This window comes from Octodon degus, unplaced genomic scaffold (genome assembly GCF_000260255.1).
Source record: "Octodon degus isolate 3935 unplaced genomic scaffold, OctDeg1.0 scaffold00063, whole genome shotgun sequence".
NCBI lineage: Eukaryota > Metazoa > Chordata > Mammalia > Rodentia > Octodontidae > Octodon > Octodon degus.
The window spans coordinates 13,555,327-13,579,391 of NW_004524639.1; the positions used below are offsets into that span (position 1 = coordinate 13,555,327).

Sequence of the window (24,065 nt, forward strand, 5' to 3'; positions counted from 1 at the left end):
TCCAAGGACTGGGCTCTCCCCAGCCTTTAAAACGCAGGGCAATGGAGAGAAAGTGCAACTCTTGTGTATTGTTAGTTAGAATGTAAGTTAGTACCGGCATTATAAATATACTATAGAGATTCCTCAAGAAAATTAAAGTAGATCTATTATATGACCAAGCAATTTGACTCCTACGTATGTATCCAAAGGAAATGAAATCAGCCTACAAAGAAGATATATGTGTGCAAATGTTTACTCTGAAACTATTCACAGAAGCTAAGATTTGAATCACTCTAGATGCCCATCCATAGATTAAATGATTAAAAATGAAATATATGTTCAATAAATATCCTTAACCATAAAGAATAAAAAAGTCCTGTCTTTTGCAGCAATAAACATAGAATTGGAGGACATTGTGTGAGATTCCATATGAAATAGAGATTGCTGAAGGTTGAGATAGATGGCTGGCAAAGTTGAGAGGAAGGTGACTATGTTTGTTCAATGCACAGCTTATGCATATATAAGAATATCACATCTCCTTGAGAATGTGCAATTCATAATTATTAAGTTTGTTAAGTTTATTTTAAGTGTTTTAAAAGTAAAATGTTCTAAAATTTTGAAAGAGATGTAGACAAATATATTCATGAAATTCAGTGTCCCCAGTAATCAACCTAAAATACTCTAAAACACACTATGCTCAAATTATCAAAGTCAAAGACAATGAAAAAAAATTGAAACTGTCAAGCTAAGAGATAGTTTCACAGAGGAAGGATCTTCATAGGGATCAGTGGACTTCTGAGAAGTGGTATTGAAATACAGGATGGAAAACAATGACACACTCAACATGTTAAGTAAAAATTTTGACAATCAAGATACTATACATACAGGGCTGACCAGATAACTCAGTGGACTAAAGTGCCTGCTTAGGCAGATGCAGCGACCGGGGTTTGATACTCATTGTGCCATACTGACCCCACCTCGAGAACATGCTGAGGTAGCGACAGAGACTGGGCATGGTGGCACGAACTTGTAATCCCAGCAATTGGGAAGATGAAAACGGGAGGATCACTATGAGTCTGATCTGTGTAGTGAGACAGGGAAGATCATGTACTAAAATAAAAAACAAACAAACAAACAAGCAAAAAACCCCAAAATGTTATACGTACAAGTTATTCAAAGCTGGATATATAAACATTTAAATATAAACAAAATCTGATGGTGACCATTACTTCATATATAAGTGGATGTCACTTGAAGATATACTCATAAGTGAAATATGTAAGAACTCAAAAGAAAAAATAAAAATATTATAATATATCATAACTAAATAGAAAGCAAGAATTTAAGGATTAAACAATGAAGAGAGGGCAAGGAGAAAAGTTAGGAAACTTGACAGGGGCAAAAACATACATTTATATGCACAAGACTATTAAGGCAATGGTCCTGAGAATCTCCATCAGGTTTTTTAAGCTAACAGTAAAGTGGTAGGATTCTCACACTAACTAACTGTAGATGCTGATACCTGTGAACTAAGCAACTACATCAAGGATAGCAATGTGTAATCCTAAGGCCATGTTTGGAATGCCTGGCATATTTTGTCTAAAGTGTTTGATATTCAGCCAGACAGTGAGGTTAAGCTCAACTGTCTATGTTGTAGGGCAATATCATTAAGCTTCTCTTCTGGAGAATTAATAACTTAAGTTTGCAGACCAAAACTTAAGAGAAAAAGAAGGGTATAAGGATAGCCAACATTTTGGCCCTAGCCACTTAAGATCACTGAGGACTCAAGACATAAGAGAACCTGTACAGTTGTCAGTGGTGTCCCAAATTTACTGATTAAGGAGATTATGGAGCCACAGAGGAAAGGGATCGACTGTGTATAATGCACCCAAGGAGAGTCACATGGAGAAAAAACAGGCTTTCACAGAGAACAAATTGGTCAAGCAATGGCCATGACTCATCCATGTGGCTGACACTGACAAAGGATCTGCAAACTGTAGTATAGGGTTTCAAGGTAAATCCTGAGAGGATTTGACTGACTTTGTCAGATACAAAAGTTACATTTCTTGTTATATAAGTTTTGCTTTATCTTGTTCTTAACCATCCAGAAAATAAGTATAAAAATGAGCTAGGAAAAGTAAAGCCATATTAATATGGTGAGCAATATGTAATAGGCATAAGTCAACAACTTCTGACATTGCCAGTCCTGTGGATAACCCACTACTATTATGGACTACTGGACTATATTGGATTATTTTGCTGAATTCATGCACCTACAATATTTGAACAGCAATGAGATAACCATCTCTGACAGAACTAAAGGAAAAAGGGGGATATAAATGAAGGATCAATTTTAAGTGAAAAAATATATATCTGTGTATACAAAATAGGATTGATACACAGCTACGGTCTCTTAGTTAAATGAGAAGATTTGTGCTAATAGTGTTTAGACAAGGTATCATGTCTGCATCTTGTACTCTGAATTACTACTACAAAGACAACAATATGCATTGCAGTGATTATTGTAACTGTCCTACTAATCTGTTTTGAAACTGTCTCATTGCTATGTCTTTCTCAATAAAATGAATAAAAAAAAAGGAAGTTAGGAAATCTGGTAGGGCCAAAACCATAAACTTATACAAACAAAATATTTAAGTCAATGGTCCTAAGAACTTCCATTAAGTTTTTTGAAAATAGCAGTTAATTTGTAGAACACTCACCCTGACTAACTATATCTGTTAATATATGCAGACTAAGCAACTACAGTGAGGATAGAAATGTGTAACACTAAAGTCATGCTTGAAATACCTGCCATTTTGGTCTTCTAAATCAGTACTTCTAATATATATCAATTATTGCTATACTCTCTTTAGATTTGATGTTTTTTTAAAAAAAAAGTAATAAAAGAAAACAACAGACAAGAAAAAATGTCATAGAATTGTCCTGCTACAATATTTTATATCATTTCTTTTCTAAATTTCTGTGTAAAAATGTGTAATTTTATTTTTAGAATTTTAAAGTATCTATGTTTTTTGCAAAATAGCAGTTCCATGTTATGTCTAAGGCATTTGATATTCAGAGAGACCGTGATGTTAAGATTAACTTTCTTTGTTACAGGGTAATAATATCATTAAGTTTCTCTTCTGTATGTTTAACAACTAAAGTTTGCAGACTAAAAATTAGAGAGATAGAGGGGCTACAAGTATAGCCAATATTTTTTCCCTAAGTCTTCTAGGTCAGTGAAGACTCAGGACATAAGATAACCTCTGCTGTGACATCCTGTAACTCAGTGGTATCCCTAATTTTTTGATCAAGGAGATTATGAGGCCATAGAGGAATGTGATTGATGGTGTAGAGTGTGCCTAAGGGGAGTCATCTAAAGAGAATAAGTTCTCTCAGGCTTTCATAGAGACCAAATTGGTCAAGCAATGTTTATGACTCATCCAGATAGCTGACACAGACAGAAGATCCACAAGGTGCTGTACATGGTTCCAGGGTAAATCCTAAGGGGATTTGACTGAACTTATCAGATATCAAAAGTTACATTTTTAGTTACATAGGTCTTGCTTTATCTTGGTCTTAGCCATGCAGCAGAAAACTGTAACCATGAGGTATAAAAAGCAAAGGTTTATTATTATACTGAGCTGTAAAATGCTCAAGTCAACAACTTTGGACATTTGCCAGTTGTGCTGTTAAGCCAGTTCTACTATGGATAATTGGACTATATTGGGTTATGTTGCTGAATTCAAGTACCTAAAATCTTTGGACTGGCATGAAGTATGAAAAAGTTCATTAAAGGCTTCTCCAAATAGAGCTTCTCTAACAGTACTGGAGCACCCATCTCTGTCAAAGCAAAACAAAATATAGAAATATAAATAAAGTACCATTTTGTAGTGAAAATAAAATAAATATATGTATACACATGATAAGATAAATCTACGACTACTTTCTCTTAGTTCATTGAGAAGAAAGGTTTGTACTAATAGTGTGTAGACACAATATCATGTCTACATCTCGTCCTCTGAATAACTACTCTGAAAACAACAATATGCAATGTATTAATTATTGTAACTGCCCTACTATCCTGCTTTTGAAACTTTCATTGCTATTTTATCTTCTTTCCTCATTAAAGGAACGGAAAAATTAAATGAATAAATAAAATGTGCCAAATTGAAAAAAAAACACACACACACTGAAATAGAAAACATAAAAAATAAGTGAAGCACCTGCTTAAACAAGCTTAGGCAGGTGCAGGGGCCTGCAATCTGGTCCCCAGCACCGCATGTTATACCCTGATCCAGCCAAAAGAAAAGAAAAAAAAAGAGATTATGAGGGAATTTTGCTAATTACATATGTATGGAATTAATGAATGAAATCTGCAAAAGGCCTACCTATATATTGCAAAATGTTTTCCTAGATGCTTCTTAGATGCTCAAGCTCATAATGGCAGGGTATCTACATAAATGTTGATAATGGGGAAATCATGAATAAGATCATATGGACAATGTTCAAATTGTTCACTGAGGAAAATTCTTAACTATTGTATTGTCCCATTCCATTGAGAAATGCAGGACACACTCAAAGCTGGGCAATTTGAGCAGAATTTATCTGTAGACAAAGGAGTTCAAGGAAACAACAGAGCTAAAGTAGTGGTCATAATTTCCCCCTGTGCTTCTTTTCCTGGAGCGTGCAAAACAACTGTGTTGATGTGGTCACCAGCTTTAATACAGGGACCCGGGAAGGCCAGGCCATGCATGAGGAGTGAGCAGAAACCCCATGACTACCTTGCTCTGCTCCCTCCCTGGCTCCATCTGACTCTGCACTTGAGGAAGGGGTCAGGAGCCCATTCTTCACTGTGGCCACATAGTCACCCCGGGACCAGGAGCAAGTAGGCAGAGAGAATGAGAGAATGGAAAGTTACCTGGCACTGCTAAGGGCATGTTCATAATAAAATGAAGATGGACAGTTGATCATTGGAGTCAATCATTCAACTCCAAGAGGTTTTCGAAAGCCTGACATAGTAATACATTTCTGTAATTCCAACACTCTTGGAGGCAGAGGCATGAGCATTTTAAGTTTGAGTTCATCCAAGACAATTGTCAACTATTTATTTAGACCCTGTCTAAAAATATGACATATAAAAGAGGCTGGGGGTGTTTCTCACTCTACAAGTCCCAAGTTCCATCTCCAGTACCATAAAAAAGTTTAAAGAATCAAGTGTAGCAATTTAAATAAGAAAGAGAAATTTTTCACAAAAAATATGAATTGAATAAATACAGTAGCAAATACTTGGGAAACATTTGAAATTAGAAAAATACTAGCTGTTCTAATAAAAAGTATCACTAATATACAAAATGAAGATGTCACATGTAGGTGAAGGCAAAATAACTTTCATATTTTGTGTTAATATTTTTGTGTTAATAAACTGGAAATACTTTTCACTTAGAATATGGAAATAAAGAGATGAAGTATTAAATAAGCGATTGATCTTGGACAAAATAAAAAAGTTTTCTATTAAAAAATTTTAAGAAATTTTTCTATCCGAAAGTTGTTGTAAGAAACAACTCAAGTTTAGGGTAATACAAATCTATATATACAAAATAGCATAGATATACAGACACTTTCTCTTAGTTCAATGAGAAGAAAGTTTTGAACTTATAGACTTTACACAAGATATCTTGTCTGCATTTTTTATTAACTTTATGGAAAATCAATAATTATATATAATATTAAAAATTGCAGACAAATATTGAAATGTGAAAGATATAAGATGTAGACAGTGAATTTTAGAGAAATATTTCTGAAATGAATATATAGCATGAGATTAATAATAGATTGCACATTGAAATTAAATTATTTACAAACTTAAATGAATATAACAATAAAAATTGTCCAAAATAAAAATGAAAGAATTTACAGATCACTCACATACTAGTTCACTCTGTGTCAAAATTAAGAAACTTATAAGCATATTATTATGTTTCTCAAAGTAGAAAAAGATAGACAATAAATATTTAGAGATTTAAAACTTTTTGAATTTAGTTGAACTTATAACATCACATTTACAAGAAAAATGAAACTTTTACACAAGAAATTTGAATAAAATCATACCAAGATACACAAAAATGAAATTGTCCAAAACTTATTGTAAAGAAAAAAGTCATTGAAGTATATAAATAAAAAATATTAGCTGTGAAAGAACAAAATTAAATAGAATCTTATTCCATATTAGAAAGAAGAAAAGACGAAGTGTATAAGAAACTAGACTAATTAAAGCACTGAAAGAAAAAGATTTGTTCTCTTTGAATTTTATACTTAGCAAACATACTTTTGAAAACAAAGAGTAAAATATTTTCCAGTTATGAAAACTTGAAATATTCTAATACCTCCAAATGTAGCATATAGGAAATAACAAAGAACACAATTCAGAAGGCAAGAGCAGTTGCTATATGATGCTGGATAAAGAATAAAGAACTTGCAAAATGATAATTATGCAAGACCATGTAAATTGTATTAGATGAACCCATTTGAAAGGTCACTAAAGATTTCTATTAAGCAGTATCAATCTTATGTCGGGTTAGACACATTTTTTTTTTGTGTTGTGTGTGTGTGTGTAAAAGACAAGAAAGAAGTAATATAAAGTCAACAGAAAATGGAAATACACATTTTAAAGTTTCTAATACTAGGAGAAAACAACATACCATGTCTTTTAAGTAGATTGTAAGCCAAAGATACAGTATAAATCTTGAAAAAATTAAGATTAAGCAATATTCAGAAAATTAAATGTTAATTAATTAAAAATTAAATGTTTCAAAACAATTGAATTGAGAAAAAGTTTTCATGATAGTAAAGAATTACTAAGAATAAAACATAAGATAAATACTGGAATGGCAAATAAATGACCAACACTTGTAACAGTTTGGGGATAGGATATCACACATAGTTCTAGTATGTAATAGACATGGATAGTGTCTATGATGCTTACTAGTGGCCAGGTGTCACTTGTGGGACTGATCTACTGCTATTTCCTTGATATCTACCCTGTAGACCCAGAATCATGACCCATAGGCTGCAGGAGCAGTCTCTTTGTAGAGTATGCTTATGGAAATATTTTTTGTGCTGTATACAAAAGAGTAACTGAAAGACTGCTTTTGTATACCTTTTATTCTTCTGTGTTTAATTGTTTGCCATATTTGATGGCTTCTTTCCATTCTCATTCATGGAGCTGCAGTCATTTTACTCCCTCTCTAGAACACCTTTCAGTAGTCTTTGTAGGCTTGGCTTTGTCATCATGAAATTCTTAAGTTGTTCTTTGTCATCAAGTATTTCAACTTTCCATTATACTTGAAAGAGAGTTTTTCAGGGTATATCAGATGGGTTGAAATTTGTTTTCTTGCAAGACTTGTAGTATTTTACTCCAGGCTCTTCTTGACTTGCTGGTTTGTGAAGAGAAATCTGCCATTATTCTGATGAGTTTTCCTTTATATGTGATCTGTTTCTTTTCTTTAGTGACATTTAGTATACTGTTCCTGTGCTGAATTTCTGGGATCTTGATTATATGGCTAGGTCTTTTTTTTTAATTGGGTTGATGTTCTTTGGAGTTCTCTATGCTTCAGTTAACTGAATTTCAGGTTGTTTCCCCATATTTGGGAAGTGTTCTGCTATTACTTCTGCCCATATTCTTTTTATATGATTTATATTGACTCCTTCTTTCTCATTGATGCCTATTAGTCTCACGTTATTCCACTTTGCATCATCTTGCACTATTGAATTATTTTTTCCTGCATCCTAGTTGTTTTTAAGAGGTATTTTCTTTCTTTTTCACTAGCTGCAATGGTGTCTTTAAGGCCTGAAAGTTGATTTTCACTTTCATTCAAACAGTTTTTCCTGCTCGTGATTGAGGTTTTAATTTCCTGTATATCACTTCGAATCTGCATGTATTCTATTTCTTTCCTATATTGCTTATTCAATGATTCCATCACTTTTATGCTCTATTTTTTGTGAGTGTCTTCTTTAGAAGCATTTAGTAGTTTTTATTATAATTATCTTTTTTTACTTCAGAAATTTCTGATTTGATTTCTTCTATACCTTTCTGCAGTTGTTTCTTTATTTCAAACGCTATTAATTTAGATATTTCAGGTGTGTGATTTATAATTTCTTTTATGCTAGTGTCTCCTGCATTTGTTCTGGGTGGGATCAGGGCATGAAAATGCATTTTGCTCCTTCTCTTTTTCATTTTGTACAGCACTGTCTTTTGACCTTTGGTGTAGAACTTAGATAGAGTTATTACCTTAGCACCAGGTCTGGATCTACCAAATTCAAACTCATCCAAGTGAATGTGGCTTGGATCTGGTTGCTGTGCTCCACTTCTTCCTGTTGCAGCCCTTGGAGCTGAACCCTCTGTGCCATTCTGGCAAGACATTCTGCTCCTGAATCAGCTGCGTAGGTCTTGCTTCTAGCCTCTTTGCAGGGAGTTCGGCTGCAAGGTTCCACTCCCGTCCTAGGCTCTGGGTCAAAGAAGGATCTGGTGGACCTCAGGTGGTCTCACTCACATGCTGGACCTGGGTCAAATGAGCATCTGGTGGGACTCGGGTGACCTCACTCACAAGCCAGGCCAGGGCTCTAGGTCGAATGATGTCTGCATCTTGTACTATGAATAACTACTACAAAGACAAGAATATGCAATGTATTAATTATTGTAACTTTCCTACTAACCTGTTTTGAAACTGTTTCATTGCTGCTTCTTTCTCAATAAAATTAATACAAAAATAATAGTAAACTTGTGAGTCTAAAGTATATAATTTAACATTATGGTTTCTATACTTTCCTTTTTTCTTTTGCAAAGCATAAACCAATTTTTTTTTTCCATAAACCAATTTTGAAGTTGAACCTGCCAGTAGAGAAAAAGAAAACTACCAGAGGATTCTCAGGTTGGTGGGCGGTGGGATTGGGTGGTGATTCTAGCAGTTTGGTTCTAGAACTCTGGGGGTAACTCCTCAAGTATATATCTTTCCCATATCTTCTGGAAGAGGTAGGAATCATGTTCCACAGAGTTGAACAGTTGTAATGCCAAATCCTTTGGAAATGGCCACTGCATAGCTCTTGCCTGGGTGGTAGTGAAGTCCTTGTTGGCTGCTCAGAGAGGACCTGATGCATTACTCTCATGGCCAGCATAGATTTGATTCATCCCTGAGCTATCTATGTGGATCATCTTCATTAAATGATCATGAGATCAGCTATCTCCATTATTGAAACCAACTGCATCACTGAAGTTGAGATGGGTGCTTCCTGCATCAGGATTTAATTTAACTTAGATTTGGGAGTGGGCATCAACATCTGGCTAGAACTAGGTTTGTCACCACAAATTTTGATTTGAAACATGATCACAATGTTTATTTACAAATTTAAAAAGTATCCTATATGAACCTAATCATTATATCAATAAATATTAAATGATGTTTCAAATGAAGCAAATAAAATTGAATATGTTGTTTCAAAAAAAAGGGGAGGCTGGGCCATTGGCTCAGTAGAATAAGGGCTTCCTTGTCAAGTGCAAAGACCCGAGTTCAACCCCTAGTTCCTCAAAAATAAATAAATAAATAAATAAATAAATAAATAAATAAAAATAAAACAATTATTCACCATGGCTGAGTGGTATTTCTGCCAGAATACAAAAACAGTTCAGTGTACCAAAATTAATAAGTGTGATACATCAAATAAAAAAATAATATCTCCCAAGATGAGTGATAGAAAGATAAATGAATGAATGTGTAAATCAATATATAAATTAAATAATAAGCTGGATGTGGTGGCACTTATCTCTAATTCCAGCTCTCAGGAGGTTGAGGCAGGAGGATTGTTGTGAGTTTGAGACCACCCTGTGCTACAAAGTGAGCCCAAGGCCACCCTGAGCTGTGGAGACAGATTCTGTCTCAAAAAGTCTAAAAAAAAAGAAAGAAAGCAAAAGAAGAAAGCAAACTATGAAATATGATCAACAAATACTCTAATGTTTACATTTTAAAATATTTTATTGCAGTAGCAAACTCATTGTGATTACTCCTTCTCATTTTGAATACACTTATTCCACCATTCTTGGTAACTTTTGAAGTAGTTTTGAAATTGTTGTCTCATATTTGTCTTTTAATGAATTGCCTTGACTGCCTTGTTGTCATAAATTGATTAAAAACTTTTCTTTTATTTTCATTTGACTTTAGGGAAGAACCAAATTTTCAAAGTTCCAGATCTCATAAATGAAACAAATAGTGACATTCTGTCACATTTTTATGAGGCTGTTTTTCTGTTGGATGGTTCTCAGCATCATTCACTGTGTAATAATCCCAATTTAGAGATGTGAAAGATTTCCAGAACTGCCTCAGAAGGTAGGAAGAATGATGAAATACGTGTTTTCAAAATGAGGGAAATTATTTATTTTGAGGGAAAATTTGAAGGGGATTAATTATAATATTTCTACTTTAATTTTTAAAAAATTTAAATATTTCTTACATATTTTGATTGACATTTGTATATGATCATTTCAAAATAAAAAAATTGGCAAAATCCAACATCATTTCTTGATAAAATTCTATTTTTAGGCATAGAAGAAATATATCTCACATAGAGCTCATACATGAGAAGCCTATAGATGCAGTAATACAAAATATTAAATCAGAATATCAGAGATACATGAACTCTAATGTTCACCATGGTATTGTGCAAAATAGTCCAGACATGAAAGGAACCTAAATGTATGTCATCAGATGAATATGTAGAAAATAACCAATGGAATACTATTCAACTATAAAGATGGTAAAATCATATTATTGTGACAATATGGGTGAACTTGGAGGGTATTATGGTAAGCAGAGTAAGTCAAACCAAGGAAGACAAGTATCATGTGACCTTACTTTTACCTGGCATGAAAGTGTCAAGTTCATGTTAGTAAAAAACAGAATGATCATTAAGTGAGGAGGAAGAGGACATATTGGAAATGGAGTTGATATTGAAAGGTTAAAAATTTCAGTTATTGGCTGGCGAGGTAGCTCAGCAGTATAAAGCACCTGCTTAGGCAAGCTTAGGCAAGTGTGCAAGGACTGTGATTCAGTTTATGGCACTACGTGCCATGCCAGCCATGCCTGCAGGGTGGGCTAAACCGGCCACAAAAAATAAACAAACAAACAAATAAATAAATTCATTTGCTCTGCAAGAATGACTATTCATGATTTATTTTACATGAAGGTGACTACAATAAATATTAGATTGTATATTTCAAAATTGCTAAAATATTTCTAAATCTAAATATTTTCACTAAAACACTAAACATATGGGATGGTGTATTTGTTAATTATCCAGATTCAGTCTTATACATTGTAAATGTAAAATACTACACTGTATCCTATAAAAATATAAAATTACTTTGTAATTAGAAAGAAATTAAAAATAGTTAAAATTAACAAATGGAAGTAGTGCAATCCAAATATTCATCAAGATATCATAGATAAATTGTGATATATTTTACAACATTGAATACTCATCAGCAATACAACATGCAAACACCTGATATTTGATGTATAATGTATTAATCTGAAAATCTATATGGTAAACGAGAATGGTTGCACATAGAACAGTCATATTATATAAAAGCAATCACATGATACTCCAAAGCAAAGAAAGTCAATCATTTCACTAGAATGAGCATTGACTAAGTAAAATATTGACTAGGAAAGGACAACTCTGAGTGTGATGAACATGTAACATTGTTCTATGTAGTTGCTATAAAACTGGATATATAGAGAGAAAATTCTTAAAATTTATACATTTTAATGTGTAGGATTTGATCTTAAATAGAAAATATAAAAAATATAGAGTAGTAAAATGGTAGATATCTAGTTAAACATGACTTATGCAAGATATAGTTAATGTCTTTTGGTGAATGAATTGCAAATGTAACATTTGCTTGCTATAATATGTATGAGTATGAACTTTGTTAATTATTATTTCTCATCTTAAGTATATTTAAATTGTCTATCTCTTTTGCATTGGGATTCCTTGTACCTACGGAAACATTTGAAGCACTCTTCAAATATGTTTCTAGCTTGGCTGATTGCAAGACATTTATTTAAGAATTTCTCAATCAGAGAATGATGGTTTACTTTGATAACTTTATCTCTTTTAAAATTCAAATTCAATAGCATCAAAGTTTTTTGGAAGAGTGAAAAATCATGTTCTATGTTTTATAAAATTATTTTAATAAATATTGATATTCTGAGCCTAATGTTGTACTGCAATATTGTTAAAAATCATTAAATACCTATTTAGAAGACAAGAATGACAGGCATTCCAAGCATGACGCCACTGTTATACATTGCTATCTTCAGTGCAGTCACTCAGTTGACAGGTATCAGCATACATAGTTAGTCAGGATGAGAATCTCACCATCCAACTGCTAGTTTCAACAACCTGCTGATAGTTCTCAGGATCATTGCCTTACACATCTTGTGCGTATAAATGTGTGACTTTGTCCCTGTCATGTTTCCCAGCTTTTCTCCTTGCCCACTCCTCATTGTCCAATTCTCAAGTTCCCCCTTTCCTTTCAATTGTGTTATACCTTTCTATTTGTATTTCTCCTTTTGAATTCTTCTACTAGGGAGACTAAATGATATTTACACATGTAGGTCTGCTTTTTTTCGCTTATGAGTATATCTTCACGTGGCATCCACTTAAATATGAAGGCTTTAAGTTTATCATTCTTTATAGCTGAGTAGTACTCCATTATATAAAAGCACCACATCTTTTTCAACCATTCCACATGTGACTGGCATTTTGGTTGTTTCCAAGATCTGGCTATAACAAATTGTGCTGCTATAAACATAGGTACGCATATATCACTATGATATGATGTTTTCAGATCATCCAGGAAAATTAACGGTCGGGAGACAGCTGACTTAAATGGGATTTCCAGTCCAAAATTTTTTAAGGAGTCTCCACACAAATTTTCGTAATGGTTGCACCAGTCTACATTCCCACCAGCATCTCTTCACCTTCTGCCGATGCCCCCATGTTTGGGATGGGTGTGAATCACAACAAGTATGACAACTCCCTCAAGATTGTCATCAATGCTTCCTCTACCACCAACTGCTTAGCCCCACTGGCCAAAGTCATCCATGACAACTTTGGCATCATGGAGGGACTCATGACCACAGTACAAACCATCACTGCCACCCAGGAGACTGTGGACACGCCCTCTGGGAAGCTGTGGTGTAGTGACTTCAGGGCTGCCCAGAACATCATCCTTGTATGCAGTGGCACTGCCAAGGCCGTGGCAAGGTCATCCCAGAGCTGAACGGGAAGCCCATAGGCATGGCCTTCCATGTGCGCATTCCTAATCTGTCAGTGATGAATCTGACTTGCAGTCTGGAGAAAGTGATTAAAAATGATATCAAGAAGGTGGTGAAGCAGGTGTCAGATGCTCCCCTCAAAGGTATCCTGGGGTACACTGTGGACAAGGTTGTGTTTTGTGACTTCAGCAGTGACACTCACTCTTCCACCTTTGATGCTGAGGCTGGCATTGCCCTGAATGACCACTTTGTCAATCTCATTTCCTGGTATGACAATGAGTTTGGCTACAGAAACAGGGTGGTGGACCTCATGGTCCACATGACCTCCAAGGAATAAGTGCCCCCCCATAGCCCAGTGAGACCAGTAGGATGAAGAAGCCATGCTGTAGAAGTCACTGCCCTACTTAATGTCAACAGTGAGAATATCCCTCTCACATTTTCCAGCCCAGACCCCCTGGAAGGGGAGGGGCTTCAGGAGTCCTGGTTTACTACAATTGCATACCATCAATAAAGCCCACTCTAACCCCCCCAAAAGTACTCAACAAATGTCTACTATTGAATGAAAAATGTAAACTACTTATACAGTATCTCAACGTTTGAAACAGGACACTTGGTGTCTTAGTTACTCTTCTCTCATTGCTGGAACATATACCCAACACGCAAAATGAGGGAAGGAAAGGTTTATTTAGCTCACAGTTACTGGAGGTTTCAAGACACTGGAGGAGAGGCTGTGGCGCTGGTTTGTCCAGGATGACACTCTCCACACCTCCAAGAGAGACCAGTAGGCCTGGGGGAGATAGGAAGGGGCATTCTGTCAGCTTAAGCATTCTTGCCTCTCTAACCCCACCCCTCAAGCCCTGCCCTGGTCCTCTGGCCCTGCCCCTCAAGCCACATGCTGCTCTCCAAACAACAACCAGTCCATGATTTACATGAGGCTTTGAAGGAACAACTAGATACAAACCATAACACTTAGGTTTAATTAAATGTTGTAGAATATGCATATACATACACACATGAATGCACACACACACACACACACACATATATATATAGTCATGCCAATATTTAATATATATATATATGTATACATAATCATTACAAAGTAATTAAAATGAATAGGTCTTACTGAAGAAAGATTTGATTACTATACTATCTTTCATAAAAACTCTCATCTTTAATATATTTTATTCTATTAGTGAAACATATTATCTAGGGAACTGTAAGAAAGCCATATGACTTAGCCAGTTCACTATAGTGTTGAATATTTTCAAGAGGTATAAAAAGTCAAGGTACTATGTAAGTAAGTAAATGATAAGAGTTTTATACATACCAATATCATTGCTGATTGGCTAAGCATGTCTAAGTTATAGACAAAAATGTCTCATTTTTTATCTTGCCAGTAGCAATTACAAACTAATATTTTTTTTATTTTTCTGAAAATCATCTTCAGTATAATATTGTTTAAGAGTTCTAGTTCTGGAAAATATGACATAGGAGGGTGAGAGATATTTTTGGCTAGTGTTTTAAGTGGAGAATTTTTCACATCACTATATATTCATTGAATAATTTATCTAATCAAATGAAAGAAAAAATAATTCATAAAATGTTGTATTATTCTGTTCACAAACATCTACATGTATTCATATTACTATGTGTAACAATTAAGTGAAGTTATGGATACATATATTCATTTTACTTACTGTAGTGTTTAGGTGTAATTTATTAAATGTTATTATTTGCCTAATGATTTTTATATAAAATATTATGAGCATCCTTCTGCACATCTGGAAAATTTTCCTCTGCTTCAACATCAAAACATTTTACACATATTTTGCTTTAATACTTTTTGAGGTAATGGGTGATCCATTAATCTTTAATGTTTCTCTTCAGTGAATGTTGGATAATAGAATGACAGTTTGTTCATCACAGCTTTATTGAATTTCTTTTCATGATATTTAAATCTGAATGTCATCTTTTAAATAAACTAGCACTTCAAAATAATTTTCAGATATTTTTCTCTTCCTTTAAAATGCATGCCTTTCAGTGTCTCTTCTGATTTGAAGATTTCTGTGGCATTTTATACAGCTGTCAATAATCTCAATCTAGTGTGTGGTTCTTCTCTGCCACCCACCAGGAAAGAAGAAATGCAAATTTTAAATTGAACTAAAGATATGATTGCCTACAATTCAAACTTCTGTCAATATAAAAGTTTATAGTGTTGATGGGATGTCATTGATTTTTTATCTAATCTTTCTTAAAAGGAAAGTACTCAATACAAAAATAAGTGGAGGCTCATCTTTATTCTAAGCATTCTTTTCCCCAGAGTTTAAGTTACATTCCAGAAGTTAGTTACTTCAGTATGTGAGTAACAATTTTATCCATGAACCTCCCTAAATCAATCATGAAAAAGCTGAATGAAGTTTAGTTTATTTAAATTACCATAATATGTCAAGGTACAAAGCCTTAGGGAATTTCTGCAGCAAAATTGTGAAATAGGTTTTATCCTCATTTTTTCAGAGGAATAAAATGAAAATCAGAACGGCTGAAATTGCTTCCTGCAGTGTAAGAAGTAGTAGTGGAGCGCCAAGATTCAGTGACTTCTCTCATACTTGAAAGCCTTTGCTTCTTTTTTCTGCTCTGTTATGTTACTCAGTAATGTTCATACTGTATTTAAAAGGTAGAAATTTAACTTAGGCCTCAAAACATATACCTGTTTCAAAACTACTCTCATGTTTACTCAAAAAAGTAATTGAATATAAATATACATTTTCCTTCCATTTATTCAGTATTTCACATAAAATAAAGAATTTTTGCCAACTTCTTCTACAGTGAAGGATTCTTTGACTACTATTTTTGGAAAAATTCTTTTTCACTGAAGAGTTGGAATGCTTCACATTACCAGATCTTCTTGCTCCAACTCTAGCTAGATTTAAAATGCCAGGTTGAGTCATTTTTTCTGTATTCTGGAATAATGTAACACAGTAGGGAATATATGGAGATGCCAGACACACACAATGTGGCATCCAGACCATGGGGAATGATAGGTCAAGGCCTGGCAGATGGCACATTGTGTTGGAGATGCTACTGGCAGATGGACTCAATGATTTGGCCCAAGCAAAAGTGCTTTTGACTAACTAACACAAAGCACAAGGAAGGCACTGAAGGAGTCTCCTTCTTTCTGATAATGATGCCAAGTTGGATTTAGCAGATGATGTAGTGAAGATGAGGCATATGGAAGAGAATAAAGTGATTTTCCTTTCTAAGAATACTATAGAAAAGGCTGCAGATGTGGACAAAGTGTCTGATATGTGGGAGCAATTAAAATCTATGCACTTCCAAATATGTTTGCAATATTTCCAATAATACTTTTACGTTTTAAGGTAAAATATGAAGTTTCCATTATAAGTATACATTTTAAACCTTACTCTATCTTTCATGAATTAAGAAAATTAACTCCAAGCATATGGCTCAAAGTTCATATTAGAAAAACATCATACCCACACCCTTAAAATAATTGCAGTGTTTTCTCTAAGCTAGGTGTTTCCTCCAAGACTACTTGAAAGGAAGCATTGTTTCACATTTATTGACCAAAGTGGTTCCTTTATTTATGTGAGTCTAGGATGGAGAAAGTACTAAACAATTAATAATAAAATATTGACAAGTTTTCCATAGTAGTAAGTATGAATTTGCAACAATCCTACCAAACACTTTTCAAAATATGCATTTAATTTCTCTAAGTTTTATTTCATCATACTTGACAAAATTATATATATATATATATATATATATATATATGATGTACACTCTACTGATTTAATATACATAAAATATATATGAACATTGTAAAACGATTACCACAATGAGACTAATTACAACACTCACTATCACAAAAATGTATCATTTTGTGTTTAGGTGGGGTGCTAAGTATACTCCCAGTATACTGAATTTGAAAATTTTAAGTAAACAATGCAGTTTTCTTAATTCTTATGATATGCATTAGATTCTCAAAACTTATTCATCTTAGAATTGGAAGTTTATATCTAATGACCAAAATCTCTTGCTTTACACAATTCTCAGTCCTAGGAATCCTCTGGTCTACTCTCTACTTAAAATTTCACTTTTTTAAAATTTCATTTTAATGGAGGTTATAAACTATTTGAAATTGTGTATCTCACCTATTTAATTCAGTATAACACTTTCTATATTTATCAATATTCATCCATCCACAGAGACATCATTTTGTAAAAGATTTGTAGCACATCCATTTGTAATCCCTGTATATTGAACAACTGATGCAAAATTTCTGATTTAAAATACATATTATCTTTATCCCCTGACAAAATCTTGCCCAACTTTCAATAAAAATCATATACATTTTCAGAAAATGAGTATACACATGGCAAATGATTTTTTTAAATAAGACAAAAGGAAATTAAGACCCATGTGGGAGCCAAAGAAATCAATAAATGTGTACTTCATTAAAAAAGATCATCTCTGGGAGAAAGTGAGCTTAACCAATTTCATACATTAATTTATTGCTCAAAATCCCAGGATCGTATATTAACCAAAACTCCAAGAACACTATATTTCCACCGTAAATACGCCGCTTTTCATGGAAAATGGAATATTCTTGCTCAATCCATTTTTTTTTCTTTTTCCCCATAGACAAATTTTACACAACTTTAATATGGCTTAATTTTGAAAAACATATACCAGTGTCACTCAAAATCACTTCTCATCTATGCTAACCCAAAAATGACTTATATTGCTTCCTTAGAAATTCCTACTCTCATTATAGGTTCTTTTTGCTTATTCTAGCATTTTAAATAAATAGATCATTTTAAATAAACGGAATCTTAAATAGTCTTGTTCTGTTCAGCAGATGGCTATTAGCTCATGTACATGTCCGCACACATAAGCAATTCTATCTTTCCATTCTTCAGATTTTTTATTCGTATTGTTCACATTTGCAGTAAACAATGTTTACATTCCTTGGGATAGTTGGTACACATACACAGCATGCCTTAATTCTTTTTTCTTAGCCCTTTTCCTCTCTGCCCTCCTTCCTTCCTGGTCCCTGCATCTCTTGAGTCTCTTCCCACTTGAAAAATGATCTCTAATTCCCACTCTCTACACTTTTTACCCCACTCTGCTCTACCACTCCCCGTTCCTTCCAACTCTCAGTACTTTTTCCATTTGCAAAAGCACTCCTTTTGTCATTTAAACTCAATTGTTCTTTTTTAAATCTCCTTTCCTTCCTTTAACTCTTTTGGCAAGATACCTGCAAGTGGAATAGCTGGGTCAAGTAGAATTTACTTTTACATTTTGAGGAAACTCCATACTGACTTCTACAGTCGTTGAACTGTTTTATATTTTATATTTCTTTTTTTTCCCAATTTCCTTTTAAAGAGAATACTGAATAGTAATATGAAAAATTAGAAATGATTCAGAACTTTACTAAACAAAATAATATGAATTTGACAGTGTTTGCTGCCTTCTATAGTGTTTTCTTCCAATTAGTTATCCAGATCACCAGACATATGCAGGCAAAATTGAAAAAAGAAAGAAAAAAGTTGTAAGAAATTAAGAAGAGAGAAAAATGAAAAAGGATGAGAAGAAAACAAACAAAAATTTAGTATCAACTGTTATTTTCCATTCTTGTCAATATTTGTTATTTTAATTTTTTTTTTTTTTTTTTTTGGCGGGACCGGGGATTGAACTCAGATCCTTGCGTTTGCCCGTCAAGCGCTTATCCTACTGAGCCACCTCCCCGACCCCCATTATTTAATTTTTTGATGACGATTATTCTTTCTGGGGTAATATAGTATCTAAATGTTACTTTCATTTCTATTTTTCTAATGATCAGTGATATTGAACATTTCTTCATACATTTATTGGCTTTTTGTAGTTCTTTTCATAAGTGTCTATTCATTTCAGTAGTCCCTTTTTTACTGTATCTTTTATTCGTGGTGTCTACTTTTTTATTCTAAATATTAATCTTATGTCTGCAAAAGAGCTAAAAAATATTTCTCAATCATTAGGTTTTCTCTTCATTCTGTTTGCTGTTTTTTTTTTTGTTGTGCAAAAACCTCTAAATTTGATTTAATCTCATTTCTTAATTCTTGGCATTACTTGCTTTGCCATTAAGGTTCTATTCAGAGAGAACTTGTGTAGGTCCATGTATCTAAGAATTTTATCTATTGTATCTTCCAACAGACTAAGAGTTTCTGTTTTTTCTTTTTCTTTCTTTCTTTTTTTTTTTTTTTTTGTATTTTAGAGTAAATTCTACAGGATGTTCAGGGTCTCACTACTAGATCAGACACATAGGGGTCTGCCTGTTTACAGCCTCCCACAAGCTGGGGTTATAGGCTTGTGCCACAGCGCCCAGTCTTAGTTGCCTTCTCAGCATGCCCTTGGGGTGGGGCTGGCACAGGAGGCTTAGGGATCGAACCCCAACCCCTGAGGCTGCTTGCATGCAATTTAATCTGTTAAGCTATTTGGCTGGCCTTGAACTACTTGGCTGGCCCTTCTGTTTCATATTTAGATCTTTACTCTATTTTGATTTTAGCTTAGTACATAAAGACAAATGTGGATCTAGACACAATCTTCCACAAAGAGATATATGTTCTCCAACACCATTTATTAAAGACGCTTTATTTCCTCCAGTGTTCATTTCACTTTTGTATATTCATTAAGAGATAGCAAGAAAACATTAGAAGTAGTGCATTTTTTCTATCTTGGGATCAAGTAAAACCCTTAAATGAATTTCTATATAAGTAGAGGAGAAATTATATATATTTTCAATTTTTTTCATTAGAAAACATTTTAGTATAGAAAAAATATTACTGAGGTGAAAGAAAACTATCTTAATTTGCTTACATTAAATGTTAGTAATTTCTATATGGCTACATCAAAGTAACTGAGATAGTCAAATTAAAAGAAGAATGTTAATTTAAGCTTATAGTTTTAGAGCTATCAATGCATAATTATTGGAAGGAGAAATATAGTTCAGCATTTCAATGTCATCATAAGGGATCCTGCAACAATGACCTAAGTTCCTCCTACTATATCACGTTTTTTAAATGTTCTATTACCTCCCGATAGTGTCACAGATTGAATACCATGCCATCAATGTGTGAACTTTAGGAGAAAACATCACAAATATTAGTATGTGCTCCCTGGTCCTCAGAAGTCCATGGCCATTAAGTCTATCTCCAAGAATCCTCAGTTCTTAATTGTTCAAAATTGCTCTATAGGGGCGGCAGAGATAGCTCATCAGTGTAAGTGCCTGCCTGGCAAGTGTAAGGACTGGGTTCAATCCCTGGAACCTAATGCCATGTTGGACCCAGCCAACAAAACCAGGCAAAGTGGTGCATACTTGTAATCCCAAGTATGGGATTACAAACTGGGGAGGCTGAGACAGGAGGATCACGAAGAGTCTGACCTGCGCAGTGAGACCCTGTGGTAAATACATAAATAAGTAGAATTGCTCTAAAGTTTCTCTCCAATGTCTCCTATGACACTCTAGGTGAACTCGTTACACTGAACTCTAAAAGTAACAATCAAGTTAGATATTTCCAAGATACAATTGCAAAAGGTAAATGTTAGAATTCCAAAAGACAGAACAAGGAAATAGCAAACAGGGATCTAAATAAAATAAGACTAGGAGCAATCAGATCAAACATTACATCCCAAATCCCCATGTTCAGCATCTGGCACAATTTGTTTTAGTATTTAGGATCCCAATGACTTAACAAGTATAGGCAAAGACTTTATAAACAAAATCCCATTTGCACAGAAAAGTTAAAGAATCAACAAATGAAGAAAACCACCAACAGAGTGAATAGAAGATCTACAAAATGGAAAAAAAATGTTTCAAACCACTCCTCAAACAGATTACTATCTAGAATATACAAAGAACTAAAAAATAAAAATTAAAAATCCTGTGGGCCCTGCCTCCAGGCCATGCTGAGAAGGTCTCTGAGACTGGGAGTCGTGGCATGTGCCTGTAATCCCAGTGCTTGGGAAGCTGAAAACAGGAGAATCAGAGTCTGATCTACATAGTGAGGCCCTATAGACCCTGTGGACCTTGCACTGAATAAAAAAAACAACAATGGAAACCCCCTAATTGAAAGACATCATACAAATTGACATGTGCAACCCATAGACCAATCTCAGATGAAGAAATGAAAACAGGTACCAAATATGCAAAAAATATTCAACATTGTTGACCATTCAAGCAATGCACATTAAAACAACAATAAAATTACTTCTCATTTCAGAAAGAGTTTATCATCAAGAAATCAGGAATAACCAAATTTGGTGGAGCGGTGAGAAATAAGGAAGCCTTCTCCATTATAAGTGGAAGTGTAAATTTGCACAACCAGTGTGGAAATATGTATAGAGATTCATATAAAAACTAAAACTGGAGATTACATTTGATTCATCTATTTCCGTTTTAGTTGACACCATGCCATATTAATATGTCTATACATTTTATAAAAGTACAATTTAGAATAGTTAAATATAAGTTGGGGAGATGGTTCAGTGGAATAAGTGCTTCCCTGGCAAGCGCAAGGGCCTCAGTTCAATCCCTGGTTCAGCCAAAAAAAAAAAAAAAATAGAATAGCTAAATATTGAAAACAGCCCATATGTATATCAACAGATGAATGAATAAACAAAATATGTATCTGTAGTGGAGTAATACTCTGTCATAAAAAGATAAATGAGGTATTTTAGGTAATGGATGCATCTCAAGATCATAATCTCAAGTAAAATCAATCAGGCACACATATTTATATATCACATTGTTTTGCTTGTATGAGAAACCCAAGTATAATTAAGGAGCAAAATGGAGCATTAGGTATTAGGAAAAAGGAAGACTTTGTTTAAATGGGGAAGGGGTCCGGGAGATAGCTCAGTGGCATTAGTGCCTACCTGGAAAACATAAGGTCCTGAGTTCTATCCCCAGTACAAAACTGAATTAAAAAATAAAATAAGTGGGAAAGGGAAGAGACGGAGGAAGATGTGGGGGTTGGGGAGGAACAAAGGGAAATGGAATTAGGACTTTTGTAAGTTGGGAGGGGAAGAAGTGTTGCAGGGAGATGAAGGGCATAAAAATAAGACATGTTATGTAAATGAATGTGTTTATTATGTACTGTGAATATGTATTAATATAAAAGCAAAAAATGAAAAATATTGCAATAGAATAGCACCTGAACTGAAAAAGAAGAAAATATTATCTCAAATATTGCTAATTTCTGGATGCTCTAGAAAAAGTATTTTTAAAATACTGAGGGGAAAAACATGCCTTTCAGATACAAGAGCCCACAGGCTTAACTGAACTCAGACTGAAATGTATAGGGAACAAAAAGAGCACTGAGTCAGATAAAGAAATATTATGATGTAAATAAAATGCAATAAACACGAATAAAATGAAAAAATACAATTGGGTTACTAAAAGGAGGAAACATTCCAAAGAAGATGGCATTAAGAATGCATAACAATTAGGATGTTGAAAAAAAGAAAAATAGATAAAATGGAAGACAAAATAGTAACTTTGGAGGAAATTAAATGAAGACAACATCTTTGAATAATTGACATATCTAAAGAATAAGTGTAAAAGAATTAAAAAATAATAGCAGACAATTTTGCAGTGGTGACTCTATATGCACATTAAAAGTACATACTGAGTTTACCACAGATACTTAAAATAATCTTATAACTAAATATATTCTCTATAAATTATTTCATTATTAAGATAAACTGCAATGTTATAACAGTATCTAAGAAGGGTAAAAATCATAGAGATAGTCTACAAAAGCAAGATGGCTTCAGATTTGTCAATAATATCTTAGTCCTGGAGGCAAATGACAATACCTAAAGAACTCTCATGAAAAAAAAAAAACTTAGCACATCTTTTATAAGCAGCCATTATTGTGTCAGATTTTGAAGGCAATATAAATAAGCCTTCAGATATAGAAAGGGTCAGGTATTATACCACTCATTTAGACACTTTGAAAAAGCTACTTGAGGATTAACTTGACCCAGCTGAATAATAGATTTTTAATTGAGTGTAAAAGTTCCATTTGATGAGCAGAATTCTCTATGATATTCAACAATTGTGGTGAGATTATATATTTTCAGATGCATTCTGAGATTTAGAGGTAAAATTTGAATTTGTGTCACTGTGCTTCCATAGTATTCTTTGATTTATTCTGCTTTCCTAATAAAAATATTTTTCATGGTATGCATTTTGTCTTACATTTCAGATGGAATCTCTTGACAGTTTCAATGAAAACTTTTAGCAATTATTGGTAATGTTCCAGTCCAGCACTTCTTTAGCTATAAGGAAAAAAAAAAACACTTTACAAAATCACTGCATCAGAATACTGTGAAGTTTCCTGAATTAAAATTCCCCTCCAAGAGAACATGTCTGCTCAACATAATGTACTGAACTAATTCAGTTTCAATAAATCTCAGAAAAAAATTCTGCATCTTTAAAACTCATTCGCTTTCTTTGTTAATTACTGCTGCAAACTGGTGCTGTGTGATTTGCCAGATCTAGACTCAGATGTGATACTGACAATGCACAAAATAATTACTGTGTCACAGAGATAGTGTGTGAATTTTGAGGTATTATGCATCAAAGTATTTTATGATTCCTACAAGGGTGAGAAATATTAAAATAGAAACTGCCAACAAATTCAGGGTATTTTATGTCAATTCAAGCCAATATTCTGATAATATTAA

General features: G+C 33.8%; 1 pseudogene; it reads left to right on the forward strand.

Annotated features, from left to right (window-relative positions):
* The first annotated feature begins 12,976 nt into the window (after positions 1 to 12,976).
* On the forward strand, positions 12,977 to 13,650 carry LOC101560347 (annotated as a pseudogene).
* The last annotated feature ends 10,415 nt before the right edge of the window (positions 13,651 to 24,065 follow it).